The sequence below is a fragment of the Mesocricetus auratus genome, unplaced genomic scaffold (assembly GCF_017639785.1).
Source record: "Mesocricetus auratus isolate SY011 unplaced genomic scaffold, BCM_Maur_2.0 Super-Scaffold_100676, whole genome shotgun sequence".
Lineage (NCBI taxonomy): Eukaryota > Metazoa > Chordata > Mammalia > Rodentia > Cricetidae > Mesocricetus > Mesocricetus auratus.
In genome coordinates, this window is record NW_024429266.1 from 27,301,322 (window position 1) to 27,326,052 (window position 24,731).

General features: G+C 40.4%; 1 long non-coding RNA gene across 1 annotated transcript in view; it reads right to left on the minus strand.

Moving 5' to 3' along the window:
- Positions 1-5,833: 5,833 nt before the first annotated feature.
- LOC121137050 overlaps positions 5,834-24,731 on the minus strand; it is a 96,896-nt gene continuing 77,998 nt past the window's right edge. The window contains exon 3 of the long non-coding RNA XR_005874255.1: positions 5,834-6,029. This is a non-coding gene — a long non-coding RNA (uncharacterized LOC121137050). The remainder of the gene's footprint in view (positions 6,030-24,731) is intronic.

Consider the following 24,731-nt stretch of genomic DNA (forward strand, 5'->3'; position numbering starts at 1 on the left):
TAGGCTAGCCTCGAACTCAGAGATCTGCCTGCCTCTGCCTCCCGAGTGCTAGGATTAAAGGCATGAGCCACCAACACCGGGTGAGGGATTAACTCTTAAAAAAGGAGATAACAGTACATAATGTTCTAATCTTTGAAGCAGATCATAATATCATGTTCTATCCAGGGCCACAGACATTTGATTCTGTTGACCAAGAGATCTAAGGAGTGGCAAAGCTGATATTTACCTTTCTACTGTTACCAAAAAATGGGAAGCTGGGACCAAAGCCAAACAATAAGACAGGTCCATCCTCAATTGCCTCAGAGTTCTTAATCCTTGTCTAGCTTCCTAACATCTCCCCTTGCAGGGTTAAGACAAGACACTGAAATCATTCAGATGGGCTACATTTAAAGACTAACCTATTTCCACCGTGAAAATCTGGAGATCCAATTCCAAGCTGTTTGCTGGAAAGCATTAGCATCTGAGGCTGGAGATTCAGTCACATCATCACATAGAGCTTACAGGTAGAGGTGATCATTAAGGAGAGGAGAGAAAAGAAACCAGAGCTCCCTTCTGGCATCCCTAGCTTCTATCCCATACAGGACCAAAAATAGTTCCTGTAATTGGTCAAGGACAGGAATTAACCAGGTGATTCTCAGGGTGCCTGCTCCAAAAACTGCCTTACTTCTTATCTCCTGTTCTCCTCACTAGACATATCAAATCATGAATCAGATGAGGGACTGGAGAGATGGATCAGTCATTAAGAGTACTTCAGGCTCTTGTAGAGAACTGGATTTAGGTTTCAAGAACCATGTCAGGTGGCTCACAACTTCCTGTTACCCTAGTGACAGGGAATCTGATACCATTGCCTAGTCTCTACAGGCACCTGTATTCTCATGTGTATATCCACAGACAGACAGTCAGACATGTACACTTAATTAAAAATAAAATTTAAAAGAATGACAAGGGAATATGAGAGTATAACTAAAGTATACACTTAACAGTAAAAACAAAACAAAAACATGCAAAGACCATAAACCCTCAGTATCACTTGCTTTTATGTCCAACACAATGAACAGTCGAATTTTTTTTGGAAAAAGTATTAAGATAGCATAGCATTTCAGTGGCATCATTCCACTTCTCTGTATGCTAACTGGTTCTTTCTCGGTGCTCTAGATACTGATACACTCGCTCTCTATGGGTTCCCAGTGCTGAGTCATGCAGTTACAAAACCCAACCAGTGCCTTCATATAAAGTTCAAAATAATGAGAAGAAATAAGAAACCCAAACAGATGTCTTTTAAAAGAGTCATAAGATTATATTTTATATATATTTACTTTAATGAATTCTCATAGTAGTTGAGCCAAATATAAAATGAAAGTAAATTTGTGATCACTGAGATATGAATTATAGTAATCTGATGGCCAGTTGATATGTAGATGTGAATTTAAACTTAACAAAGGGAAGACACTCACTTATTGTAACTAGGCCATTATAATATTCTCTGTGAACCTCTGTGGTGCTTTGAATGTAATCGGCCTCCATAAGCCCATAGGGAGTGGCACTATTAGGAAGTGTGACTTTGTTGGAGTAGGTGTGACCTTTTTGGAGGAAGTGTGTCACTGTGGGGGCAAGCTTTGAGGTCTTCTTTGCTGAAGCTTTGCTCAGTGAGACATATAGACCATTTGCTGCTACCTTCTGATCAAAATATAGACAGAACCATGTCTGCCTGCACGCCGCCGTGATGATAATGGATAGAACCTCTGAAACTGTAGGCCACCACCTCAATTAAATGTTTTCCTTTATAAGAGCTGCTGTGGTTTTGGTGTCTCTTCACAGAAATAGAAACCCTAAGACAACTTCTAAGGTCATTATAAGGGCTACTTATTTACATATTTGAAGAACTATCAAGTCCTTTGCTCCTGGCCCTTACTGAGACTTCTGGGAATGAAACCAGAATTTAGGTAGATTTAGAAGTAGGGAAAGTATATCACCTTTTATCTGTATTACCTGGCTTCCCAGTACAATGTTGATGTCCAACATGTAAGACAGGAACACACTTTGGAAGCTCTGAAAGTTGTCTTAGGGTTATTGACTCAATATCTGATATCTTAATACCTATAGATATTTAAAATGGCCAAGAGACACTCAAGAAAGTGCTAAGCATCCTTAGCCATCAGGGAAATGCAAATCAAAACAACTTTGAGATACCATCTTACTCCTGTCAGAATGGCTAAAATCAAAAACACCAAAGACAATTTATGTTGGAGAGGATGTGGAGAGAGGGGAATACTCCTCCACTGCTGGTGGGAGTGCCAACTCATACAGCCTCTTTGGAAATCAGTATGGAGATTCCTCAGGAAAATGGGAATCATTCTACCACAAGACCCAGCAATTCCACTCTTAGGCATATATCCAAAAGAGGCAAATTCATACAACAAGGACGCTCACTTATTGTAACTAGGCCATTATAATATTCTCTGTTCATAGCAGCATTATTTGTAATAGCCAAAACCTGGAAGCAACCTAGATGCCCCTCAACTGAAAAGTGGATAGAGAAAATGTGGTACATTTACACAATGGAGTATTACTCAGCAGAAAAAAAACAATGGAATCTTGAAATTTGCAGGTAAATGAATGGTGCTAGAAGAAACCATCCTGAGTGAGGTAACCCAGTTACAAAAAGACAAACATGGAATGTACTCACTCATATATGGATTTTAGACATGGAACAGGATAGTGCCGGTCTGCACTTCCACTAACAGAGAGTCTGGGAAACAGGAAAGAACCTAAGAGATATGCATGGCAACCTCAGAGAAGAGGAATGAGGCAAGATCTTCTGAACAGATTGGGAACACAGCTAGGGGAGGGGGCAGTGGGAGCTGGGAAGAAGAGAGGGGGAGAAGAGGAAGAGAGAGTAAGTCATGGAGGAACAGGAAGGTTGAGTGGGGGGTAGAATAGGGGGAAGAGGGTTAAAAGACAGCTCTGGCACCAGTGAGACCTCTAGTGATCTAAAGAGATAACACCAACTGGCAAGCTAAGCAATAGTGGAGAGACCACCTCGAATGCCCATTCCTGATAATGAACTTGATGTCTATAACCACCCGGGAGCCTTCATCCAGTGACTGATGGAAGCAAAGGCAAACACCCACAGTTAAACACTGAACTGAACCCATGGAACCCAGTGACAGGGAGAGAGGAGTGATGAGCAAATTGGCTGGCAAAACCAGCAGAGACAGCTGATCTGAACAGGGGAGAGCTCTTGGACCCCAGACGGACTGCTGGGAGGCCAGCATGGGACTGATCCAGACCCCCTGAGTGTGAGAGTCAGTGAGAGGCCTGGGCAACCTATGGGGCCCTGGGGGCAGTGGATCAGTGTTTATCCCTGATATACAAACAGACTTCATGTGTCCATAACACAAAGAGGGATGCTCTCTCAGCCTGGACTCTTAGGGGAGTGCCTGGACTCTGCCCTGAGTGAAATGACAGACTCTAGATATCCCCTATGTGGAAGGAAGTGGCGGCGATAGGGTGGGAGGCTGGGGGGGGGGGGGCGATGGGAGGGTAGGAGGAGGGAAGGGAGAGGGAACTGGAATTGACATGTGAAGTAAGCTCTTTAAAATTAAAATAATAAAAGAAAAAAAGATTAACCAAAAAAAAAAAAAAAACACCTCTATATGTAAAATGCCTGATCTTTCCCACCCCCTGTCTCCAAACCTATTGTATTCATGGTCTTCCTCCTTTGTTTTATGGACCAAAACCTTGGAGTCAGTCCTATTTGTCTCTCAACCTTAAAGAATCCATCAGGAAACCTAGCTAAGTGTTAAAACATATCAATCCTGACTATGTCTTACTCTTGAGGAGTGCTGCACATATGAGTCATTATCATCAACAGCCAGGAACACTGAAATTGTCTCCAAACAGTTCTGGTGGCCTGACTGTTTGCCTACACAGTGCTAATGCCTTAACAATCTGAATCACTCCCTTGATTCAAACTTGTATTTGATTCCCCTTTCTACTCAGAGTGAAAACCCAATCCCTTACACATGGATCCCATATGATCTACTAGTGTGTATCAGTATTCTGTTACTGTGATAAGATAATATCCTGACCAAAAGCAACTTAGGGATGAAAGAGATTGTTTTGTCTTATGTGTTACAAAATACATGTATTTATATTGGTATGTATCATGTATTGTCTGCTGCTTAGGCTATAATACAAACTCCACAAGGGTGTAGCTTATTATCTGTGTTGTTCTTTAATGTATCCTAAGAGCCCAAAGTAGTGCCTGCCCCAGAACAGGTGCACTGCATTTTAAGAGAAATAATAATCAAATCTGCAACCAAAGGCTTCAGTGTCCATATTTTATGAAAGTGGGTAAGTATATAATGGATGTTCAAAAGTGGTAGTATGACATAGTCAATGCCCTGGTTGGTCTTTGGCATTGTAATACACAGAATCTTTAGAAATTGCCATTTCCATAACATATTCAGTGTTATAGAGAGAGCTACCCCACTGCACTGACTAAACATTTTTTCCTTAGTTGGTTTCTTTAGAAATCCATAATGACTCCTCTTGAATGACTACAGATTTGTTCATTTGACTTATGTTTTTCATGCCGAGAAGCATCTTGAAATGCAAATGGCACTGTGGGAGCAACACATTTAGGCACATTTTTTCCTTAAGCTTCTACTGTCAGAGAAACCCTATTTCTTATAAGAAGGAGATATGGGGAGAAGGAATAGGGATACTATATTTTGATGAAAACAATACCACGGAGTGTGGAAACACAGATCCAAAATCCAAGATGCTACCCAAAGAAGATTAGCCTCTCTGGGAGATTCTATTCATCCACTTACATAATTACTCATTCCTTAAATAACTCCTACAGGCTTGCTCATTGTTCACTGCTCCCAAAGTGTAAGGTATACACAGATCCAACCACCATGAGTGCTGTAGCCTAAGATGATTTGACAATGCATATAGACATGTTTCTGTTCTGAGAGAAGCAATAGGCACATTGCACCAGAGGAAGGACCACCTTAAAGGGGAGCTTCAGAGGAAATACACTGATCTCACAATTACAAACCAAGTCTTCATGCCACAGTATGGTCTCCAGGAATCATGAGGTTTTCTGTTACATGTAGACATAATTAGAAACAGTGCTAAAAGGAGCTCAGAATTTCTTGGGTTTATACTGTTATTCAAAGATCTTATACCAAAGGCCTCCTCAGAGTACAGTTTGTACCTCCTTCTCGCCTTGCTCTGTGAATATTCAGAATGAATAAGAGTTTTTGTAAACATGTGATCCTTGACTTTGGATAGGATTCTGTCCCAGGAAACTCACAGTAAACTGAATATATGAGTATGTCAAAACACATTTAGTGCACTTGTTTTACTGTTATCATTTCTTTTCCTGTTGCTATGAGAAAATGCTCTGACAAAAGCAATTTAAGGGAGAAAGGGCTTTTTCTGGCCCACAGTTCTAAGGTAAAGTCTGTCCTCGTGGAAAAGTCAAGGCAACAAGAGCTTTAAGTAGTTGGAGGCATGTCATCTACAACCAGGAAACAGAAACATGAATGCATGCTAGTGCATTTTCTTCATTTGACACAGTCCATTTTATACACACCCAGGGAATGGTTCCACCCAAAATTGAGAAGTGTCCTCCCACACCAATTAGCATAATCAGGATAATCCCTCATAGGCTTGCCCAGAGGCCCATTTCCTAGGTAGTTATAGATTCTGTCAGGTTGATAACCAGCACTAGCCTTCCCACTCTTATTTGCATGGAGACTGGGATAAAACATGAGATGATAGAAATGAGTAACTTACATCTGTCATCTGGTGTATTTGAAGATAATGCATACTGAGGGAAAGAAAGAACGGGGAGACAACAGCAGCACTGTTGGACATTGCATCTGTCAGCCAGCTTGGTTTGAGAAAGTTACTGAATCTTCTACTGAAGATATTTGTTTTTACAGAACATTATCTGCTTGGTTTGGCTGTGTCATCAGGCAGCATGCACACGCTGGGGGGTGTGGCGAGGAAGCCTGGAAAACAAAGAGGAAATGGAGGTTTCCCTTGACAATTTACAAATCTATTAGTGCACCTATGTATTCCCTTTCACAAAACACTAGGAAAGCAAGCTGTGACTGTATACCCAGGATCTAAACAAGATCAAGCCAGCATGGATGAGAAAGGAGCTTTACCCCTAACTGAGGAGCTATTAGCTATTAGTGGCTGTTGGCGGAGAGCCAATTTTCTTCAGAGAAGCGGACCCTGAATGACTGTGAGTAGATTGTCCTATACCCAGGCACATATAGGCAGGACTAAGTAGCCTGGAGTAGGGTGGATGGACACACACACACACACACACACACACACACACACACACACACTCAGAGAGAGAGAGAAAGAGAGAGAGAGAGAGAGCATCAAGTTGGGAAGAAAAGTAGTGGAGGAGATGGGGAGGAATTAGAGGAGAGGGAGGGAATGGGGCATGGATTTCACAAACACATTGCATACATGTATAAAATTCTCAATTAAAAAGGTGCGGGTGAAGGTGCCCAAGTCCACAGGAGCTAATAAGCAAAGTGGCAGACCAAGATTCACTCCTGGGCTGTGAAGTCCCCTTTTTTGGCACCGTGCAGTGTTCTTGGGAGTGTCCCTGTCATTTCACTCTTCCAACAGTAACTGAACTAAGCACGGAGAATAATTGGGGGAAAACGACCTCTACTGCATTTAGCATAAACGTCTAATTACTTTGAAAAAGGTTTGATCAGAGCTTGATTTGCTCCTCAATCAAGGCCACAGTGGTTGCAATTCCTGTCAGCAGTTTCAAGAGGCGGGGAGGAGAGGGAGTCACCACCACCACCTTCAATGTTCTGTCAGCGGTGACACTGTTGTTAGCCTTCGGCTGGCTGCCTGTCTCCCACCAGGCCTTTGGTTAAAGACATCTTATAAATGCATCCTTCTGTGAGAGCTTTCTAAACATGATCTGTATTCATAGTCAGTGTGTGTTTATCAATCGTATTCCATCTCCTCAGTAGTGGGGCCTGGGGAAGCTTCAATCATGGCCCCTATGGAAGCTTCTCTCTAATGTTCTTTGCTTTATAAATGGCAACAAAGAGTCTCTGTGTGTTCCCGTCCCTCAGGCAGCCAGTGACAAATAAGTGATTACTTCATCTTTGGTAAAAACCACTGATGATGAAATAACTACCAGAGCTCCCATGGGCTGTCTGTGATGGTGTCCAGGTGACAAGGAGGGAGGTGTAGGCAGGGGACAGTCTTGACTCAGAACCTGAAGGAGTTGCACCATTCCTGGCTCAAGGAAGAACAAAAACATAGTAGTTACTGAGCTTATACACTGTGACAAATATTTCACGATCCGTAAGGATGTTCTTGCTGGTAGAAACAGGTTATTGCCTGAAAGTATGGGAAAAAAGAACACTCCGACTAACCCACATTAGAGTGAACATTTCAAGAAGGTAAGCCTGTTCATGAGTGCTGGATTAAAAGCCTTAAACCTGATGGCCTTTTAGCAGGAGATAAAAAAAAAACACTCAAGTTCTCTGACATCCTCTGTTGGCATGACAACAGAGAGACTAGGCACCCCTAGGCTGGGTAAAGAACCAGATACTGGCAGCTCAGCATCTTTCCTTCTGAGATCCCAGAGAGAGTTCCAGAGCATACACAGCTCTGTGGGTGGCTCCCTGGAGGCCCTCCCTGCCTGCTGTGTGCTTCCCCAGCATGGTGTAAGACAGCACTGGCTGCTTCAGGATGCTCTCCTGCAGGCTGCTGGCCTTCACTCACCCACTGTGACAGCCACGCTGAATGTCCTTCACAAAGTGTCAGGCCCTGGATGCCTCAAACAACAGAAATGTATTGTCTCAGTCCTGAAGGTCAGAGTCTCAAGTCAAATGTCAGCAGATTACTTCCTTCCTGGGGCTGTAAGAAGGATGTCTCAGGCCTCCAGGCTCTGCTTTGCTTTGTAGATAGCTGACATCTTGATAGAGCTTTACTTCACTTTACTTCTGTTTTTTTTTTTATCTGTCTCTGTGCTCAATTTTCTCCCCTCCTATAAGGACATCATTCATATTGGACTTCAAGGCCCCCTGTAGTGCAGATTTGAAATTCAATCATCTGGTTTATTTGGAGGAACACAGTTCAACCAATGACAGCTGCTGAATCACACTTGGGGACATTTTCCTTATACTTCATTCTGTTGTTTTCACTGGGTGATATGAAAACTGAGTGCAGGGTATGCCTAAAACAAAATCACCAGGCTTCAGGAAGTCTAGGAAAATCAAGTAGATTTGTTTTTCCAAGTAGTAGATGACACATAGGGGTTAGTACAATAGGGAGGGCAGGGTCAACAACCCTGAGACATTTCTTTTCACTTTGATCTTGTAAAGAAAAATCACTAAGCCGATCTTTGCAGAAAAGAAAACATATTCAAGGTTCAAGATGGCCTTAGATGTACAAGATAGGTGGTACACCCCACTTGGATGGATGCTTTCCCAAGGCAAGGTCTGTAAAGGATACAACATGCAGAAAGAGCAAATAGTATTTTGGTATTATGGAATCATTCCTCATGGCCTTCACAATTTCACAATTCTACACTTGTACCTCAAGAGGCTGAGCAAATGCACAAATATTTCTTGGGCAGAGTTAACACTGGCACACCATCATTGCTTGGTTCATTGAATAGATTAATATACTGGTTATTAGTTGGACAACTGTTAAAATTGCAAAAATAAGTAGAAAACTCAGGCAAGGGGCACATAAGATGTGATGGACTGCTTTACTAATTTTTGAAATAAGAGGAAAATGGCATTCAACGTGAGGTGCTGTGAGCATGGAACTGTCTACTGATGTAACAATTGAGTAAGAAGTTCCATCAGGTACTATTAAAAGGCATGCGATTTGTATGCATTGTGCATGTCAGTCTTGGACAGGCTGAAGGCTAGGAAACAAACTATTTGCCTAGAAAATGCAACACAAAGGAGATGTTCAACTTCCAACTGCTGAAGACTGGTTCCCTGAAGGGTGAGCTGCTGGACCCCAGGCCTGGCAACAGAGGCTGGAATGCCTCCATGATGGAGAATTAATCCAATACTCACTATGTCACATTTAAATTCCAAGGTGCTTGCCAATTTCTCTGGCTTCCATTCTTAGAAACTGAGCATTTTACTTCAGCAAGGCATATTCCTTCTCTCATCTTTGCCTCTCTTCTGCTTGTTGAACTGCAGTTCTTCCTTGAAGATATGGTTTAGACATCAATTCTTTCAGAGAATTCTTTCTTGACTCTTCTTGGTCTGGGTTGGGGAGGGCTTCTTCCTATAAATCCTGATATATGTCTCCCATTATTACAGCTATGAGTAGTTATATGTCTCCTTCTCTTAGCCTATGAAGGTTATTTAAAAAGGATTATTATGTATTCATCTTTGTGTCTATGGTTTAAAATCATGACTAGATGGCTGGGCATAATGGTAAATGCATGTAATCTCATGCCTGGGAGACTGAGACAGGAGGACTGCTGATAGTTTTTATCCAACCTTGGTTATATATGAGTTTGAAACCAGTCTGGGACACAAAGTGAGACTCTCAAAAAAGAAAGAAAAGATAGTGGTGAATAAATGATTAGATGGATGGACAAATGAATGAAAAAAAGAATGCATGGCTGGGGTGGAATATGAACACCTTGTATTAACAGCTGCATCACACAGTTATTGAAAGTGTTTTGTTGGGGTGGTGGTACTGCATGTCTGCAGCCAAGGAAACAGAGAAGTAAGTATCACACCCAGGTCTTCTTGTGGCAAGTCCTGTTTCTCTTCCATGGTAAGTGGGAATAAGATGACTATGGACCTGAGGTTAAATTCAGTAGATCAGACTGTTCCTCTGGAACCACACAAAGGTTATATAAAAGGATTTGTAAAAGTAAGGAAGATGATAAGGGGATGGAAAATGGAGATAATAAGCAATACCAACAAAATTTTGGAAGATGGGCAAGGAAAACACAGATGGCAACTGGCCAAACAAAACTGAAAAGGTTGAGAACTAAGCATGAAAGGGGAAATCCAAGAGAAGACCAGGCCAATTTAAGCCATAGGTCCTCACACAGGCTTGGAAATGGCAGACTTTTTGTGGGAGATATAGGTTGGGAAGGCTGAAAAGGAGGAGTTACGTTTGTAAACAGAATTTAGACCCACAGAGTCCCTACTCATCCTTCACAGGCAGCTGAAACCCTTAATACACTCTTGAAAACAATAACCATTGCCTCTGTAAAAGAAGCTGAACTAAAAAGCAACTGTGGATTAGGGGAACTACTCCAAGGACCGGGGGCAGGGAGTGGGCTCTAGACTGAATCTGAGAGGCTGAACTGTACAGATCATTGTATTCTTCTCCATTCTGATCGTCAGAGCCCAGATTGTCAAGTTTGTGCCCCATTCTCCCTAAATGGAATTCAGTTACATGTTGCATATTTAAGTACAAGTTGACAGGCACTCACAAGATCACAAAAGCTGGGGTTATCAATACCAGATCAAATGAGCCAAAATTCCAACACACCTGGTGAGGCACTCTCCTAGCCCCTCTCCTTAATGAGGAACTACTGCAACTTATACCTGCTGGGGGAGGAACAATCATTGTCTTTTTAACGTGTTCCCTCTGGTAGGTTTTCTGTGCTCCAGTGGAGGCCCCACACCTGTGCACATATAGACAACACATAGAAACAGAGACAGATGAACCTCTGTGAGTTCAAGACCAACCAGGTTTACAAAGTGAATTCCAGATCAGGCATGGCTACATAAAGAAACCCTGAAAGGGGGCAGGGAATAGACATAATAATTTTGGGTGGGGAAAGTCACAATAGGTAGGGAGAAGTTCAAAGGGAAAGAATGTATTGTTTGGAAAAGTAGATATGTTCATATTTTTGTTGTATCCACATAAAGAAACTCTGATAAAATACAGGTTATTAACAGTAATATTTAACACAAAGAGAGGCAGGTGCAGAGAATGAAAACTGGATTCATGACACACCACTGTGGGAGCGACTATATATATTTTAGTATCTCCTTACTTTGTTCTTAAACTATGTAAGTTTATTTTTTAAAAAATAATATTTGTGGTAATGATTCACATAAGTATATCCTAAAATGTTTCTTTTTTTAAGATTTAAAGTAGAAAGTAGTCAAAAGGCAGAAAAATTAGAGAATCATCTGAGGTTAGGTGACTAATGTACTGTAGAGTAATAAGATGCTGGAGGAGTCAGCAGAGATTCAGGCAGTGAAGGCAGTGACAGCAGGGGATGCAGTGGGAGTGTGAAGAGCGGCATAAGAACTTTCTAGAGGTAAGTTCATTAGGAAGGATGAAAGAGGACACATATCATAGCACGACTTTAGGGAACTTCAAAATACTGTGAGATACACTCAGTGTATCATGAGATGATGAAAAAACAAATGAAACCAAAATGAGGTCAAACACAAATGAATTAAAATCAGAAAGGTGCTGAATTTATTAACTTTGAAGCTAGAATTCCGAAGATAATTGAAAAATGCTTTTAAAATACTGAGTGAGACTGAAATTCTACCTACACTTGAGTGTGTGTGTGTGTTACCATTTAAACATCAAAGTGGAGGTTTCCATTAACATACACAATCTCAAAGATAGCTAATCCCATTCTATCCTTTCTTAGAAAACTATTAAAAATTGTTTTCTGTAAAGGAAAAGAATTAATATTTAAAAATGAATGGCAATGGTTTAAAATTCAAGAGGCAATGTTCAGATCAGAAAAAAAGGCAAAGGATAGTTTTAGAACCATGGTAGAAAAGAGGCTCAAGAATACAGCTGTTTACCTCAACAAGGGGGAGCTCATGGACCCCAGACTGATAGCTGGGAAACCAGCATAGGACCCACCCAGGTCCCATGAACATGGATGTCGGTTCGGAGGCCTGGTCAGTCTATGGGGCCTCTGGTAGTGGATCAGTATTTATCCCTAATGTACAAATGGACTTCGGGAGCCCATTTCACATAGAGGGATGCTCTCTCAGCCTAGACACACAGGGGAGGGTCTAGGCCCTGCTCCAAATGGAGATCCCCCATGAAAGGCCTCACCCTCCCTGGGAGCAGAAAGGGGATGGGATGGGGGTCAATAAGAGGAAGGGAAGGATGAGAGAGAGGGGGAACTGGGATTAACATGAAAATCTGGGAAAAAAAAGAATACTGCTATTCAGCAATTTTACATCCAGTAAAGAGACTGGAAGGTTCTGGAGAGGATGTCTATAAGAAAAGAATAGCACTAACTATGTTTGAAAGAGACATAAGGAACTATATTCTTTTTATTTACCAAAAATCACATATAATATTTATCTAAGCACATATATATGATAATATATGTGTATATTATGCCCATGAACCACAAAAATGACAAGCATGGCATGATATTCCTAGGGGTGCACTTATATCTTGGTATCTGATAGCTGTCTGATTGAACTTAGAGCCTACTCCACAGAAGGGAAATCATGCCTGGAACTGGAAACCTAGCCAACACCCTGGGGCTAGTGATATCATGGATCTTAGCGGAAAGCCTACTATCACCACATTTCTAAACCAGCATAATTTCTAACTGCATTCTGAATACTTATCCTGAAAGCTCCAGGTAAGTGTAGCCTCACTTTACAGCAGATGGAGATGATTACAGAAAAGCCACAGTTGGTCAAAATGCAAAGAACAACTGACCATGAGATGCCCAACCTCTGTAAGACACCTCTACAACACAACCCCTATGTAAAGGGCTCAGGAATAAAGAGACTCGGGTGACTAGAAAGTCTGCTGAGAATCGTGTCTCCTAAAAATGACACGAAAGCTCTATCCATGATACCAAAATAATATGAAGAGAATAATCCAACACCAACAGACAATGAGAAGAGGAACATCTCACTGGGTCCCATCCCTAGACAAAGAGCTGCAGACAACTAAGGAATCCTCAGGGTGTGAGACTTAATCTACCCCAGAGATAAGCCCCCTCATTCCTTATCCAATACCAAGTGGTCAGCCCTGAAATCATATATACAAGAAACACTAAGCAGATTCAGAGGGTTGTATTAATAAGTATTTAAGTGTTTATATGTATATGTAACAAAACAATTAAGAAAAAGAGTTCACGAATTTGAGAGGGAGTGGGAGGGCATGGGTCAGGTTAGAGGTAGGAAAGAGAACAGGAGAAATAACGTAATTATATTTAAAGTAAATAAAAATTATAAAAAATGCAAAGAAGCATAGCTTTGTGATATACTTGATGATAATGAGAGGAAACTCACAGCTCTGTAGAGAGTTTGGAAGAGAATAAGTGACAGGACATGAAAATGAAGCAGATGACCATGGCACTATTATTAATTCCATGGAGTTAGAAAATCCAGGTGAGTTGATGCAGTGACAATTCGGTGTGGTCTAGCTGCAAGATCTTCTAATACAGCAGAGTCATGTAAGGCCTGATGCTGGCACTGGTAAACTACGAACACTGCTATAATCTATTCCTCATTTTCCCACAAAGGCACGTGTGTCAAAAGTAAGTTCCCACACCTACAGCACTTTTGGGAGCTACTGTAACTTTTAGAATTTGGGGGTCTACTTGAAGGAATCTAGGTCAGTGGGGGCATGCCCTTGACAAAGCACTGAGACCTTGACCCCTTCCTGTCAGTCTCTCTCTTTGCCTCAGGTTGCTGTGAGGAAAACAGGCCTCCTCTGACTTACACTACTTCCATGTCACACTGCCTTGACCAAGGCTCAAAGTCAGTGGAGCTAACCAACCATGAACTAAAACATTCTGAGGTGTGAGCAAGTATTTCATCATAGTAACAAAAGTTAACATGTGTGTGTGTGTGTGTGTGATACAACTTTTTCAATGTATGAAAAGGATGGATTAGCAGAGCTAAACTTTCGTTTTCTGCCATAGGAAACCAGGTGTCAAAAGTCTAAAAGTCAAGTGACAGTAGAATAAACCAGGTGGTGTGACTCACATATAAATGTTAGCAATCAGGAGGACTATTAAAGACTGAATGGCAGCCTGGACTACATTGTCTAAAAAAAAAAAAAAAAAAAAAAAAAAGACCCTGTCTCAAAAAAAGAAAAAGAAGCACAGCAATATAATATTTACATATCTGAATTTAAGATTACATGGAGAGATTATTTTGATGCACAGTTTTAAAATGTGAAGCAAATTAAATACATAGGAACTTCGATGCTAAGTAACAATATTTGAGCATGGTCGTGCAGAAATCTGAATCTAATTACATCCTTGAGAAACATCCACCTCTTGCATGCTTACTAGAAGTTGATGATTAACTGCAATGTGAGCTACCAGGTGATTTCTCCACTTAGAGTTTTTGTTAGAACAGTTCAGCCACCACTACAGTGTTTATGGTACAAAGTCAGAGTACCAGATTAAGGTAATGATCACTCAAAGGTCACAGGATATTTTTGCTTCTCATAAAATACCCCTTTGTCATTCACATTATACCACTGTGTTCTGTTGGGGTATTTTCCCAAAAGGCAAAGTTACCTACAAGTTAATAATTGCCCTACACTGATGGAAATTGAATGTAAGTCATTACCAAGAACGAGGAAGTTCAGTAAATATGTGTGATGTGTCCACATCTCAACTCTGTTTTTCCGACCTATCAAGAGAAATCAGATGGACAGTTTTAAATGGCCTCGTACAGAGCTTGAGAAATGGATTTGATCATTAGACAAGTCAATGATTAAAAAAATAGTTTGAAATCTTGGCTGTCACTGTGAGAAAGTTGGTGTCTGCCCTCTATTTTAAAAGCAAACTCTGATTAAAAAAAACACATGAGAGTCAGGAAATGAATCTGGTTTCATACCAAGAGCTAAACTGTCCAGCCTGATCTAATTGTTCCAGGAAAAAGTTCAATGACCTAGGGAAATGGCCAAGAAGAGAAGAGAATAAGCCTTTTCAAAATGAGTTGGCTTATAGTTGTAAGATAAAAATAATCTAATCTTGTCCTTTCCCTTCCAATCTGAAAGTGTAACTAGGTGGTTGTTTAGCCACAAGAGCCTACATTTACTTTTGGACCTACCTGTTAGATGCTCAATGTATACTTTTAAAAGTTGCAATTTATTGATTGGTTGGGCACTCCATGATCACTTAGTTCCTGCATTTTGGCCAGTTGTGGTTTTATCATCAAGGTTATCTTGAATTCTCTGCTGAAGATGCCTGGGCTAGGAGAACTTCTCAGTCAGTTAAGTGTTAGCATTGCAAGTGCAACGACTTAAGGTGAAGCTTCTTGTGGTGGTGAAGTTTGTAAACCCAGGGGGTTGAGACTGGCAGCCTAGCCTTCCTAGTTAGTAATCTCCAGGTCAGTGAGAAAAAAGAAAAGAAAAGAAAATGGAAGATAGTTGATGCCTGAAGAACGATATTAAAAGTTGCCCCTGACCTACACACACACACACACACATGCACACAGGTACATGGCCAAATGTAGATGTCAAGATAGGATTCTCACTTGGCTGAGGGAGGGCATATGTTTCACCAAAGGAAACACAAGATGTAGGGATGCCCTTTTTGAGGCTTAACTTCTTTGAGAAAGAAGCTAAAGGGGGCGATTGGTAAGGAACTCTTCAAACCTAAGATGCAACAAAAGAATTAAAGAGCCACAGACCTGCACGCCATGTGTAATGGAAGTGCACGGGGACAGCCAGTTTCTCTGAGACCTGAGGGTTTCTGGTCATGGTACCTTCTGGAGGATGGAGGAGTTCTTATAGGTTGTGGAATTTCCCTGTTCTAGATGCAGGTATGCTCTCTGATTTAAAGTTGCAATCATTTCTCTGACTCACATCAGGTAGACAGACTTTGAGCATTGCTGCGGCCGTACCATTCATTGTTGGAATCAAATTACTAAAAAGGTCAGCCCCATTAATGTATGGCTTGAGAAGAGTAAACACGCCCGACAGGAAATCTATGAGTTCCAACCCTTTGCTCCAAAGCTTTGCTCTAGTGTGTTCACTTTGTACTTGTTTGCTTCTGGCAGAAAAATCACCAATCAGAACTTTCAAGACAAAAGGTCATGCAGTCCTTAATGCCGTCTAGATGCTTCTAACTTAAACCACTGAACCCTCCATGATGGAAGAGTGCCTGCTTCACTGGACAGTGGGTAGTTTCCGTGCTACATTAATAAACACTCAAACATACATTAATTTTCTAATTTCAACCACACATTCAGGTGGGGATAGTGTGGGAAGAGGTATGTGGGCCTCAGGCAAAGGCCAGTCTGGTTCAATGAAGCCATTGCTTTGACTAAAACAACAACAACAAAAAACCTCCTAATTTCCCCATAATAGAAGTTGTATTAATTCTGCTTGATACAACTTGAAAGTAGTGTGCAATATATATCATAATTAATACTTATGTTTTTCTTCATATAATGAGGATTAATGAACTGTCAGTTTGTTGCCAGCTCTGCAGTAAAATTAAATTGTAACAGTTGATAAACAAAGGCTCTTAAAATTACTAAGACTCAGATTATACATTAAAAGGCTTGAGTTTTTAATCACATCCAGTTTACATCATTGGTTATGACTTTGGGTAAATTATAGTTGTGTCACTGCAACCAGATATCACTGCAATATAAACCGCACACTTTGAGAAGGATAAAGATGACTATTGTGGAAGGTCTTACAAGAGGAACCGGCAACCCAGATTTGTCTCAGTGGCTTCTGAGACCCGACTGGAATCCCGAAAAAGAGAAAGAGTATCTCTCCTCCCAGTTCTTTATTTCCCATGTTCATATGCACCTGTAGCCATTCCCAAAGTAGGCGTGATCAGCGGCACAGATATCTAATATCTCTCCCTACATATTTGTTTATTTGATGGCTCACCTATCTGTGTTTTTCTCTTGGGTATTCAGTTTTGTTATTGCAGAGGGGGATTGCCAAGGCCTTTGTAGTTCCAAAAGTCTGTAGTCATAAAGGAGTCCCTATGAATATAGCACTGTGTTGTATATTTTGAGCCCAGGTTGTAATGGTAAGCACAACCCCTAGTGCTTGAATAGTTACCCTAAGACCATGAGTTTCATATGGACCCCTTGTTACCATGTCTTAATTCATAATCAGAGAAAATCAGGTCATTACAATGAAACTTTTTGGTCATTTGTGTCCAGAAAAGTAGCAGAAGACTAGCAATGGGCTCTAAGACTGTGTCCTGGTTTAGACTTACTTTGAGAATCTCAAGATTCTTTGCCAAGAACATTATTTCTTTGGAATAGAGGAGACAGTATAGATTAGTATGCATTGACGAGGAAATCTCACTGGTTAGTAAATTGCTACTGATCATAATCACCAAATATAATTCCCAATGCTGTTTAGGAATGAAGCAAGGAGCAGGACAGTTAAAAGTTGGTTTTTAAAAAAAGAACACAAAAGCAGAAAAATGTGTGTGTGTGTGTGTATGTGTCTGTGTGTGTGTGTCTGTCTGTCTGTCTGTCTGTCTGTTTGTCTCTGAGACCTGGTTTTTCTGTGTATCTCAGTAAGGCTGACACAGAACTCCCAAATCTCTTACTTCCACTTCCCGAGTGTTTGAATTACTGACATGTAACACCATGCCCAGCTATCTCTTTACTGTTCACATTTCTAAACCATTACATTCTTTTTCAGAGTGTATGCAGTTACCAACCTGCTTTTCAAGCTCTAGATGAAATAACTTATTTCATAAAATCATTAATAATCCCAACAAGGCCTTTCCTTGCTGTTTCTCTTGCATTTGATTAACCAAGAACTAACTTATGACTTGGTGTGAATTCAGACTCATGAGTGATGCTGCACAAACTCATCTCACTCCCAGTCAGTCTATTTTCTAAAATCATCATGACATTTTTTCTATGCTAATACTTAACATCGTGTTTATACTTAAGGCATTTCATTATGCTCCAGTGTAATTAGGGTACACTTGTTTTCCTGTTATATTACAAGCCTTTGGACATAATAGGTGCATAATGAATATGTAGAGAATGACAATAGATGCACTAACTGCTTCCAATTGTTGGCCATTAAGCAATAATAAATACTATTATCTCTAAAATCATAATGTAATTGAATGAAAAAAATAAAATTGATCTCTATAAAGATTCAATTACATAAGACCTTTGGGGATAATGTTTGCTCCCTGTGCCTCTATTATGATTGTGAATAAATAATTTTATCTCTTTAAAAACATAGGATAAGTGAAGCAAATTAGCAACCCAAGCACACAAACTGATCCAATAGCATTAGTCACAACACTGCCCTATAAATCAAAGATTCTCAAGACAGCTGAGAATCAGGGAGATACCAAAAGCAGCCTTGTAAATTCTCAGCCTTGCTTGTACATGAACACACACTCACGTGCACACACACACACACACACACACACACACACACAGAGAGAGAGAGAGAGAGAGAGAGAGAGAGAGAGAGAGATCTATAAATAATTGCTACAGACAAAAATCCAAGCTCAGCAGGGCTTGAGAAAGTCGGAGAACTACCTGAACTGACTTTCTGTGCGCAGAACTAGGGATGAGGGAGATTGGAGAGCAGATCCAGTGGTTGGGAATTCCCTCGGCTATGATCGGCTATGATCGGCTATGATCGGCTATGATACACTGAGTCTTGATTAGACCTTGGGATGTTCGCTGAGAGAAGATATGACACATAATTGAGTGTTAACTCTTTGAAAGTGGCTACAGGTAGGGGCTGGTGAATATTTACTGCACAAGTTCAGATCCCTGGCACCCACAGAGAACAACAAGCATGCCAGCATGTGGCTGTAACCCCAGTATAGGGAAGCAGAGACAAAACGTTCCTGGGGACTCTCTGGCCAGCAACTCTAGTAAATTTCATGGGTGGATAGATGGATAAAGGATGCATGGAATTAGACAGCAATTGATTAGACAGAAGTTGATGATACGCCAAAACAATCAGAATAGCAGTATAAAGACTGAAAGATTTCAAAATCCTTGCTTGACTTGTCTTTTGGGAAAAAAATAACATTTGAACATGGAGAGACCTGAGCAAACTAAAGAATAGACCCAAAGAAGTATTTGCTGAACAGCATCCTATAGTGAAAGAACAAATTGTGTTAAGTTCAAATGCTAGAGAAAAATGCTGGATATACTCAAGCAATAAACAAGACTCCTTGTACAGAGTGAGCTGGAGGATAAACAGAATGAAGTTGGAGAACAAGGTAGGAGCCAGATGATGCTCCCAACCCAGAGAGGCTCTGGGATTCCAAGGAAAGAATTTTCTTCAAATTTAGGTAGATAGGTTGCATTTAGGGAGTGAATTAACCAAATGATTGAACTTGTGTGTGTGAGAGGGGGGGGAGAAAGTGAAAGAGAGAGAAACAGAGACAGAGACAGAGAGACAGAGACAGAGAGAGAAGAAAGAGGTAGTATATGTAGCTCTGACTATCTTGGAACTTGCTCTACAGATCAGGCTGGCCTCAAACTCACAGAGATCCTCCTGTCTCTGTCTCCCAAGTGCTGGGATTAAAGGTATGCACCATCACACCCAGGTGAACTTTTCCCTCTTATTTCTATAAAAGACCGGGATAAGGAAAAGCTGATAAACCTTTCTTCTAAACCATGGTCTGTCCTGGAGGGACTGAACACCAAGAAAAGTGACTAGGTTCCCCACAGAAATGGATAGCCCAGAACCTTCTCCACTATACTCACTCCAATTCAGGGTCTCCCACTCCCTGGTCCTTGACCATTCTCTTCTGTACACTTTCTTCCCCCTACTTTCCTCTATTTCTTCCTTTGGATACATTCCTTGCCTCTGTCTCTTTTTTCTTCAGTTTCCATTGTTGCTATCTTTTGTCTCACTTCCCCCTCACTCGATCCTCTTTGTTCTCTCTGCTTACCTTTGTGTCTTCCCCTGACTCTGTGCTGTGGTCATTACCCTAAGTATCTTGGGGACTTTGGAGTGAATTCTCACACCTAAATTAGGCAGCATCTCAAAGCTGTTTTATTATTATTATTATTATTATTATTATTATTATTATATAAATTAATGGAAAAATTTGTCCCACTTTGTGTTTTGCAATTAAAAATTCAAAAGCAGCATAGAACCTGGTTTATGTGTTCTTGCTATTGAAGCAAAAATAAATATGATAGATAAGACACAAACAGCATCACCTCAGATGAGATTTCAAGACAAAAACAACAAAGAAAAGCTCCCAAACACACCAAGGAAATGCTGAAGTAGTGTATATCTCTAAATGTTGGCTTAGTAAGTTCTCATTTTCCCTGACTTCCATTACAATTTTAAGTACATATTGCCCAATGTGTCAGCAGTTGCCACGAGCATGTTACTAGAACTGACCAAAAGTCATCAGTTTTCTTCTTTGATTCATTCATCAAATACCTTTTGAGGTCTTTCAAGGTGCCAACAAGTGGTTGGCACTGGCACTTGAGTTGGTTGTTCATCCTCAGGTAGTAAAAGAGCAAGCCAGAGACAGTTGTGTAATGACAAAGACACTGCGATGGACAAAAATCCCTCTCATCAAGCAGTTAACATGGAAGATGAGGGATGTTGTCCTTTGTATCTTCTCCCAAAGATTAGGTGTTGAAAACTCAGTTCCCAAGTTCATGTTAATAGTATCTGAAGGCAAAGCCTTTGTGGAGGTAATTAAAATTAGATGAGGTCATAGACTGACATCGCTGTGATGGCTCTAACAGATGTTTAAGAAGAGAACAAGGCCAGATAGGGTCCTGCCTCTGTCTAACCACTGGCTGCCCTTGATCATGAGATGATGTCCGAATGAGAAGGCCCTCCCTCACCTTGGATTTCCTAGCCCTTGGAACCAGAGCAAAGAAAACCTCTACACTTTAGAAAGCTATCAACCAGGAATATTCAGTTATAGTAACAGAAAATGGGCTAAGGCACAATGGAGGTGAGGAAATGAGCCCAGATAGGGATGAGGCTATGGAATTAATCAGATGGAAAATCACTCCTGTAGATGTTCGTGTAAGAACTGCATCGTGATTTTTATATTGGAAAAACTTATCAAATACACGCTCTGTTTGTTAAAGAACAACACAATTTCTCAGTTAGACACATACACACATATGTAAGTCTACCCCTACCTACCATGCAAGTAAACATTACAGAATCAGTGGCTAGTTGGTTTTCTTTCCAAAAACATGATTTTTCAAAAAATAAAAGGATTGTACATATCTGGAAAGTTTGATAAGGGTATTTTTCCCTATACACATCCATGCACATTTTACTTATAGGAAGTTAAGGAATGACGAGCACAGAGGCACATGACCTTAATTCCAGAACTAGAGAGATTAATACAGGAAAGTTTTGATTTAGGGTCAGCCTGGGCTACATAGTAAGTCCTAGGCCAGCTTAAACTACATAGTGAGAATTTGTCTCACATGAAAGGAAAGAAAAATGAACAAAAGAAATTTATAAATGACAGCAAGTTAAACAATAGCATAACAGAGAGAAATAAACATATGCTTTTTCTCAAAAGTTTTTGGGATTTTGATCAGTTCTTTCGCTTGTAAATTATTTGCTTGTTTAGCCAAGTATTAAGTCTGATTGGTTTTTTCTTCCTTTTCTTATTTAAGTTAGAAACAAGCTTGCCTCACATGTCAATCCCAGCTCCCTCTCCCTTCCCTCCTCGCTGTCCCAGACTCTCTGGCAGTGGGATTGTATGCTGGCACTCCCCTGATTAATGTCTAAAATCCATAAATGAGTGAGTACATACCATGTTTCTCTTTTGACTGGGTTAACTCACTCAGGATGGCTTCTTCTAGTGCTGTCCATTTACCTGCAAATTTCAAGATTCCATTGATTTTTTTCTACTGAATAGTAATCCATTGTCTAAATGTACCACATTTTCTTTATCCACTCTTAAGTTGAGGGGCATCTAGGTTACTTCCAGGTTCTGGCTATCACAAATAATGCTTCTATGAGCATAGTGGAACAGATGTCCTTGTTGCATGAATGTGCATCTTTTGGGTATATGCCTAGGAGTGGAATGCTGGGTCTTGTGGTAGACTGATTCTCATTTTCCTGAGGAATCTCCATATTGATTTCCAAAGTGGCTATATGAGTTGGCACTCCCATCAGCAGTGGAGGAGTGTTCCCCTTTCTCCATATCCTCTCCAGTATAAACTGCTATTGGAGTTTTTGACTTTAGCCATTCTGACAGGAATAAGATGGTATCTCAGAGTTGTTTTGATTTGCATTTTCCAGAGGGCTACAGATGGTGAGCACTTTCTCAAGTGTCTCTTAGCCATTTTAGACTCCTCTACTGAAAATTCTCTATTTAGTTCTGTAGCCCACTTTTTAATTGCATCCTTTGGTATTTTGGAGACTTGCTTCTTGAGTTATTTGTAAATTTGGGAAATCAGCCCTCTGTCAGATGTGGGGTTAGTGAATATCTTTTCCCAATCTTTTTTTCTTGCTGACTGTGTCCTTTGCCTTACAGAAGCTTTTCAGTTTCAGGAGGTCCCATTTATTAATTGTCGATTTTAGTGTCTGTGCTTCTGGTGTTATGTTCAGGAAGCAGTCTCCTGTACCAATTTGTTCAAGGGTATCTCCCACTTTCTCTTCTAACAGATTCAGTGTGGCTGGATTTATACTGAAATCTTTTATCCACTTGGACTTAAGTTTTGTGCGTGGCGATAAACATGGATATATCTGCAGTCTTCTGCATGTCAGCCTCCAGTAATGCCAGCACCATTTGTTGAAGATGCTTTCCTTTTTCCATTGTATAATTTTAGCTTCTTTGTCAAAGATCAGGTGTTCATATGCGTATGGGTTAATGTCGGGGTGTTCAATTTGATTCCATTGGTCTATCTGTCTATTTTTGTGCCTATACCATGCTGTTTTCAGGACTATAGCTCTGTAATACAGCTTGAAGTCAGGGATAGTGATAGCTCTGGACATTGCCTTGTTGAACAGGGTTGTTTTGGCTATCCTGGGTCTTTTGGTTTTTCCATATATAGTTGAGAATTGTTCTTTTAAGGTCTGTTAAGAATTGTGCTGGGATTTTAATGGGGATTGTATTGAATCTGTAGATTGTTGTGAGCTAGATTGCCACTTTTACTATGTTGATCCTACCTATTCAAGAGCATGGGAGATCTTTCCATTTTCTGGTGTCTTCTTTAATTTATTTCTTTAAAGACCCAAAGTTCTTGTGATACAGGTCTTTCACTTGTTTTGTTAGGTTTACCCCAGAGTTTCCATGGAGAAGTCAGGTGACAGGCCTGTCTTTATATGTTAATTGGCCTTTTTCCTTATCTGCTCTTAATATTCTTTCTTTATTCTGTATCTTTGATGTTTTGATTTTTATGTGGTAAGGGAAATTTTCTATGGTCCACTCTATGCGGTGTACTTTCATTGGTATGTCTTTCTTAGGTTGGGAAAGTTTTCTTCCATGATTTTGTTGAATATGTTTTCTGCACCTTTGAGTTGGGTTTATTCACCTTCTTCTATACCTATTATTCTTAGGTTTGGTCTTTTCATGGTGTCCTATACTTCCTGGATATTTTGTGTTAGGGATTTGTTGGACTTAAGATTTTCTTTGATGAATGAATCTATTTCTCCTAGTGTGTCTTCAACACCTGAGATTCTCTTTTCCATCTCTTGTATTTTGTTGGTTATGCTTGCATCTGTAGTTCCTGATCATTTACCCAACTTTTCTATTTCCAGCATTCTCTCAGACTGTGTGTTTTTTATTATCTCTATTTCAGCTTTCAAGGCTTGCACTGTTTGAATTGTTTCCTTCACTTAATTGTTTTTTCTTGGCTTTCCTTGTTTTCTTTAAGAAATTTGTTTATTTCTTGCAACTTTTGGTTTATCTTTTCCTCAATTTCTTGAATTTTTTGTTTGTTTTTTCTTCCATGTCTTTAAGGATTTTTCTCTTTACCTCTTTGAGGGTTCTTATCATCTTCATAAAGTTGTTTTTAGGGTCATTCTCTTCTGCCTCATCTGTGTTGGGCTGTTCAGGTCTTGCTGGTGTAGAGTCCCTAAACTCTTGTGGCATCCTTCTGTTGTTGACTATGTTCTTACACTCTTGTCTTCCCATCCCTTCTTCCAGTGGGTACTGGTGGGGTCTCTCCCTCTCCTGGCGGGTATGGGTCCAAGGTTCTCTTCCAGAGGTTGCAAGCAAGTCCAGTATTCTGATGGCTCTCCTCTTCCCACAGGTGTTAGCAGGCTCTGGACTAAAATTACCAATAAAAGCATCCTTGAAAATGTAGGTGCTACATAAAAGTAGGAAAGGCCTCATTGTACTTCATATGAACAGCAGTGTAATAAACAGTAGGTTAAAGCTTCAGTTGCAGTTGACCTTTGACATAGTCTGTGGGCCTCTTGGGTAAATCCTAAGGAGCTGACTGGCATTGTGTGTACTAATTCTCCTAACTTGAGTTGTTACTAAGACATGTCACTATAGTGGCCATTCATATCTCTTTCTCATCTCAGCCCCATCTCCTGAGTCAATGGCTTATTTCTTTCCTCTTAGCTTTGTGGTTTACATGACATAGTTTATGCATTTTTCTGACCATACTTTATGGTCACCCAGAGCTTTATATTTTATGAAACACATCTCCTTTGAGCTACTAAGATTCTTTGTAGGAAACTGACTACTGCCTCACTCTATAGTGGTCAGGCTAGCATCATAGGAATTTATGTGCTCAGAGTCTTGAGTTTTGCAAGAATCAGTTTGGTAAGGAGGGTAAAAA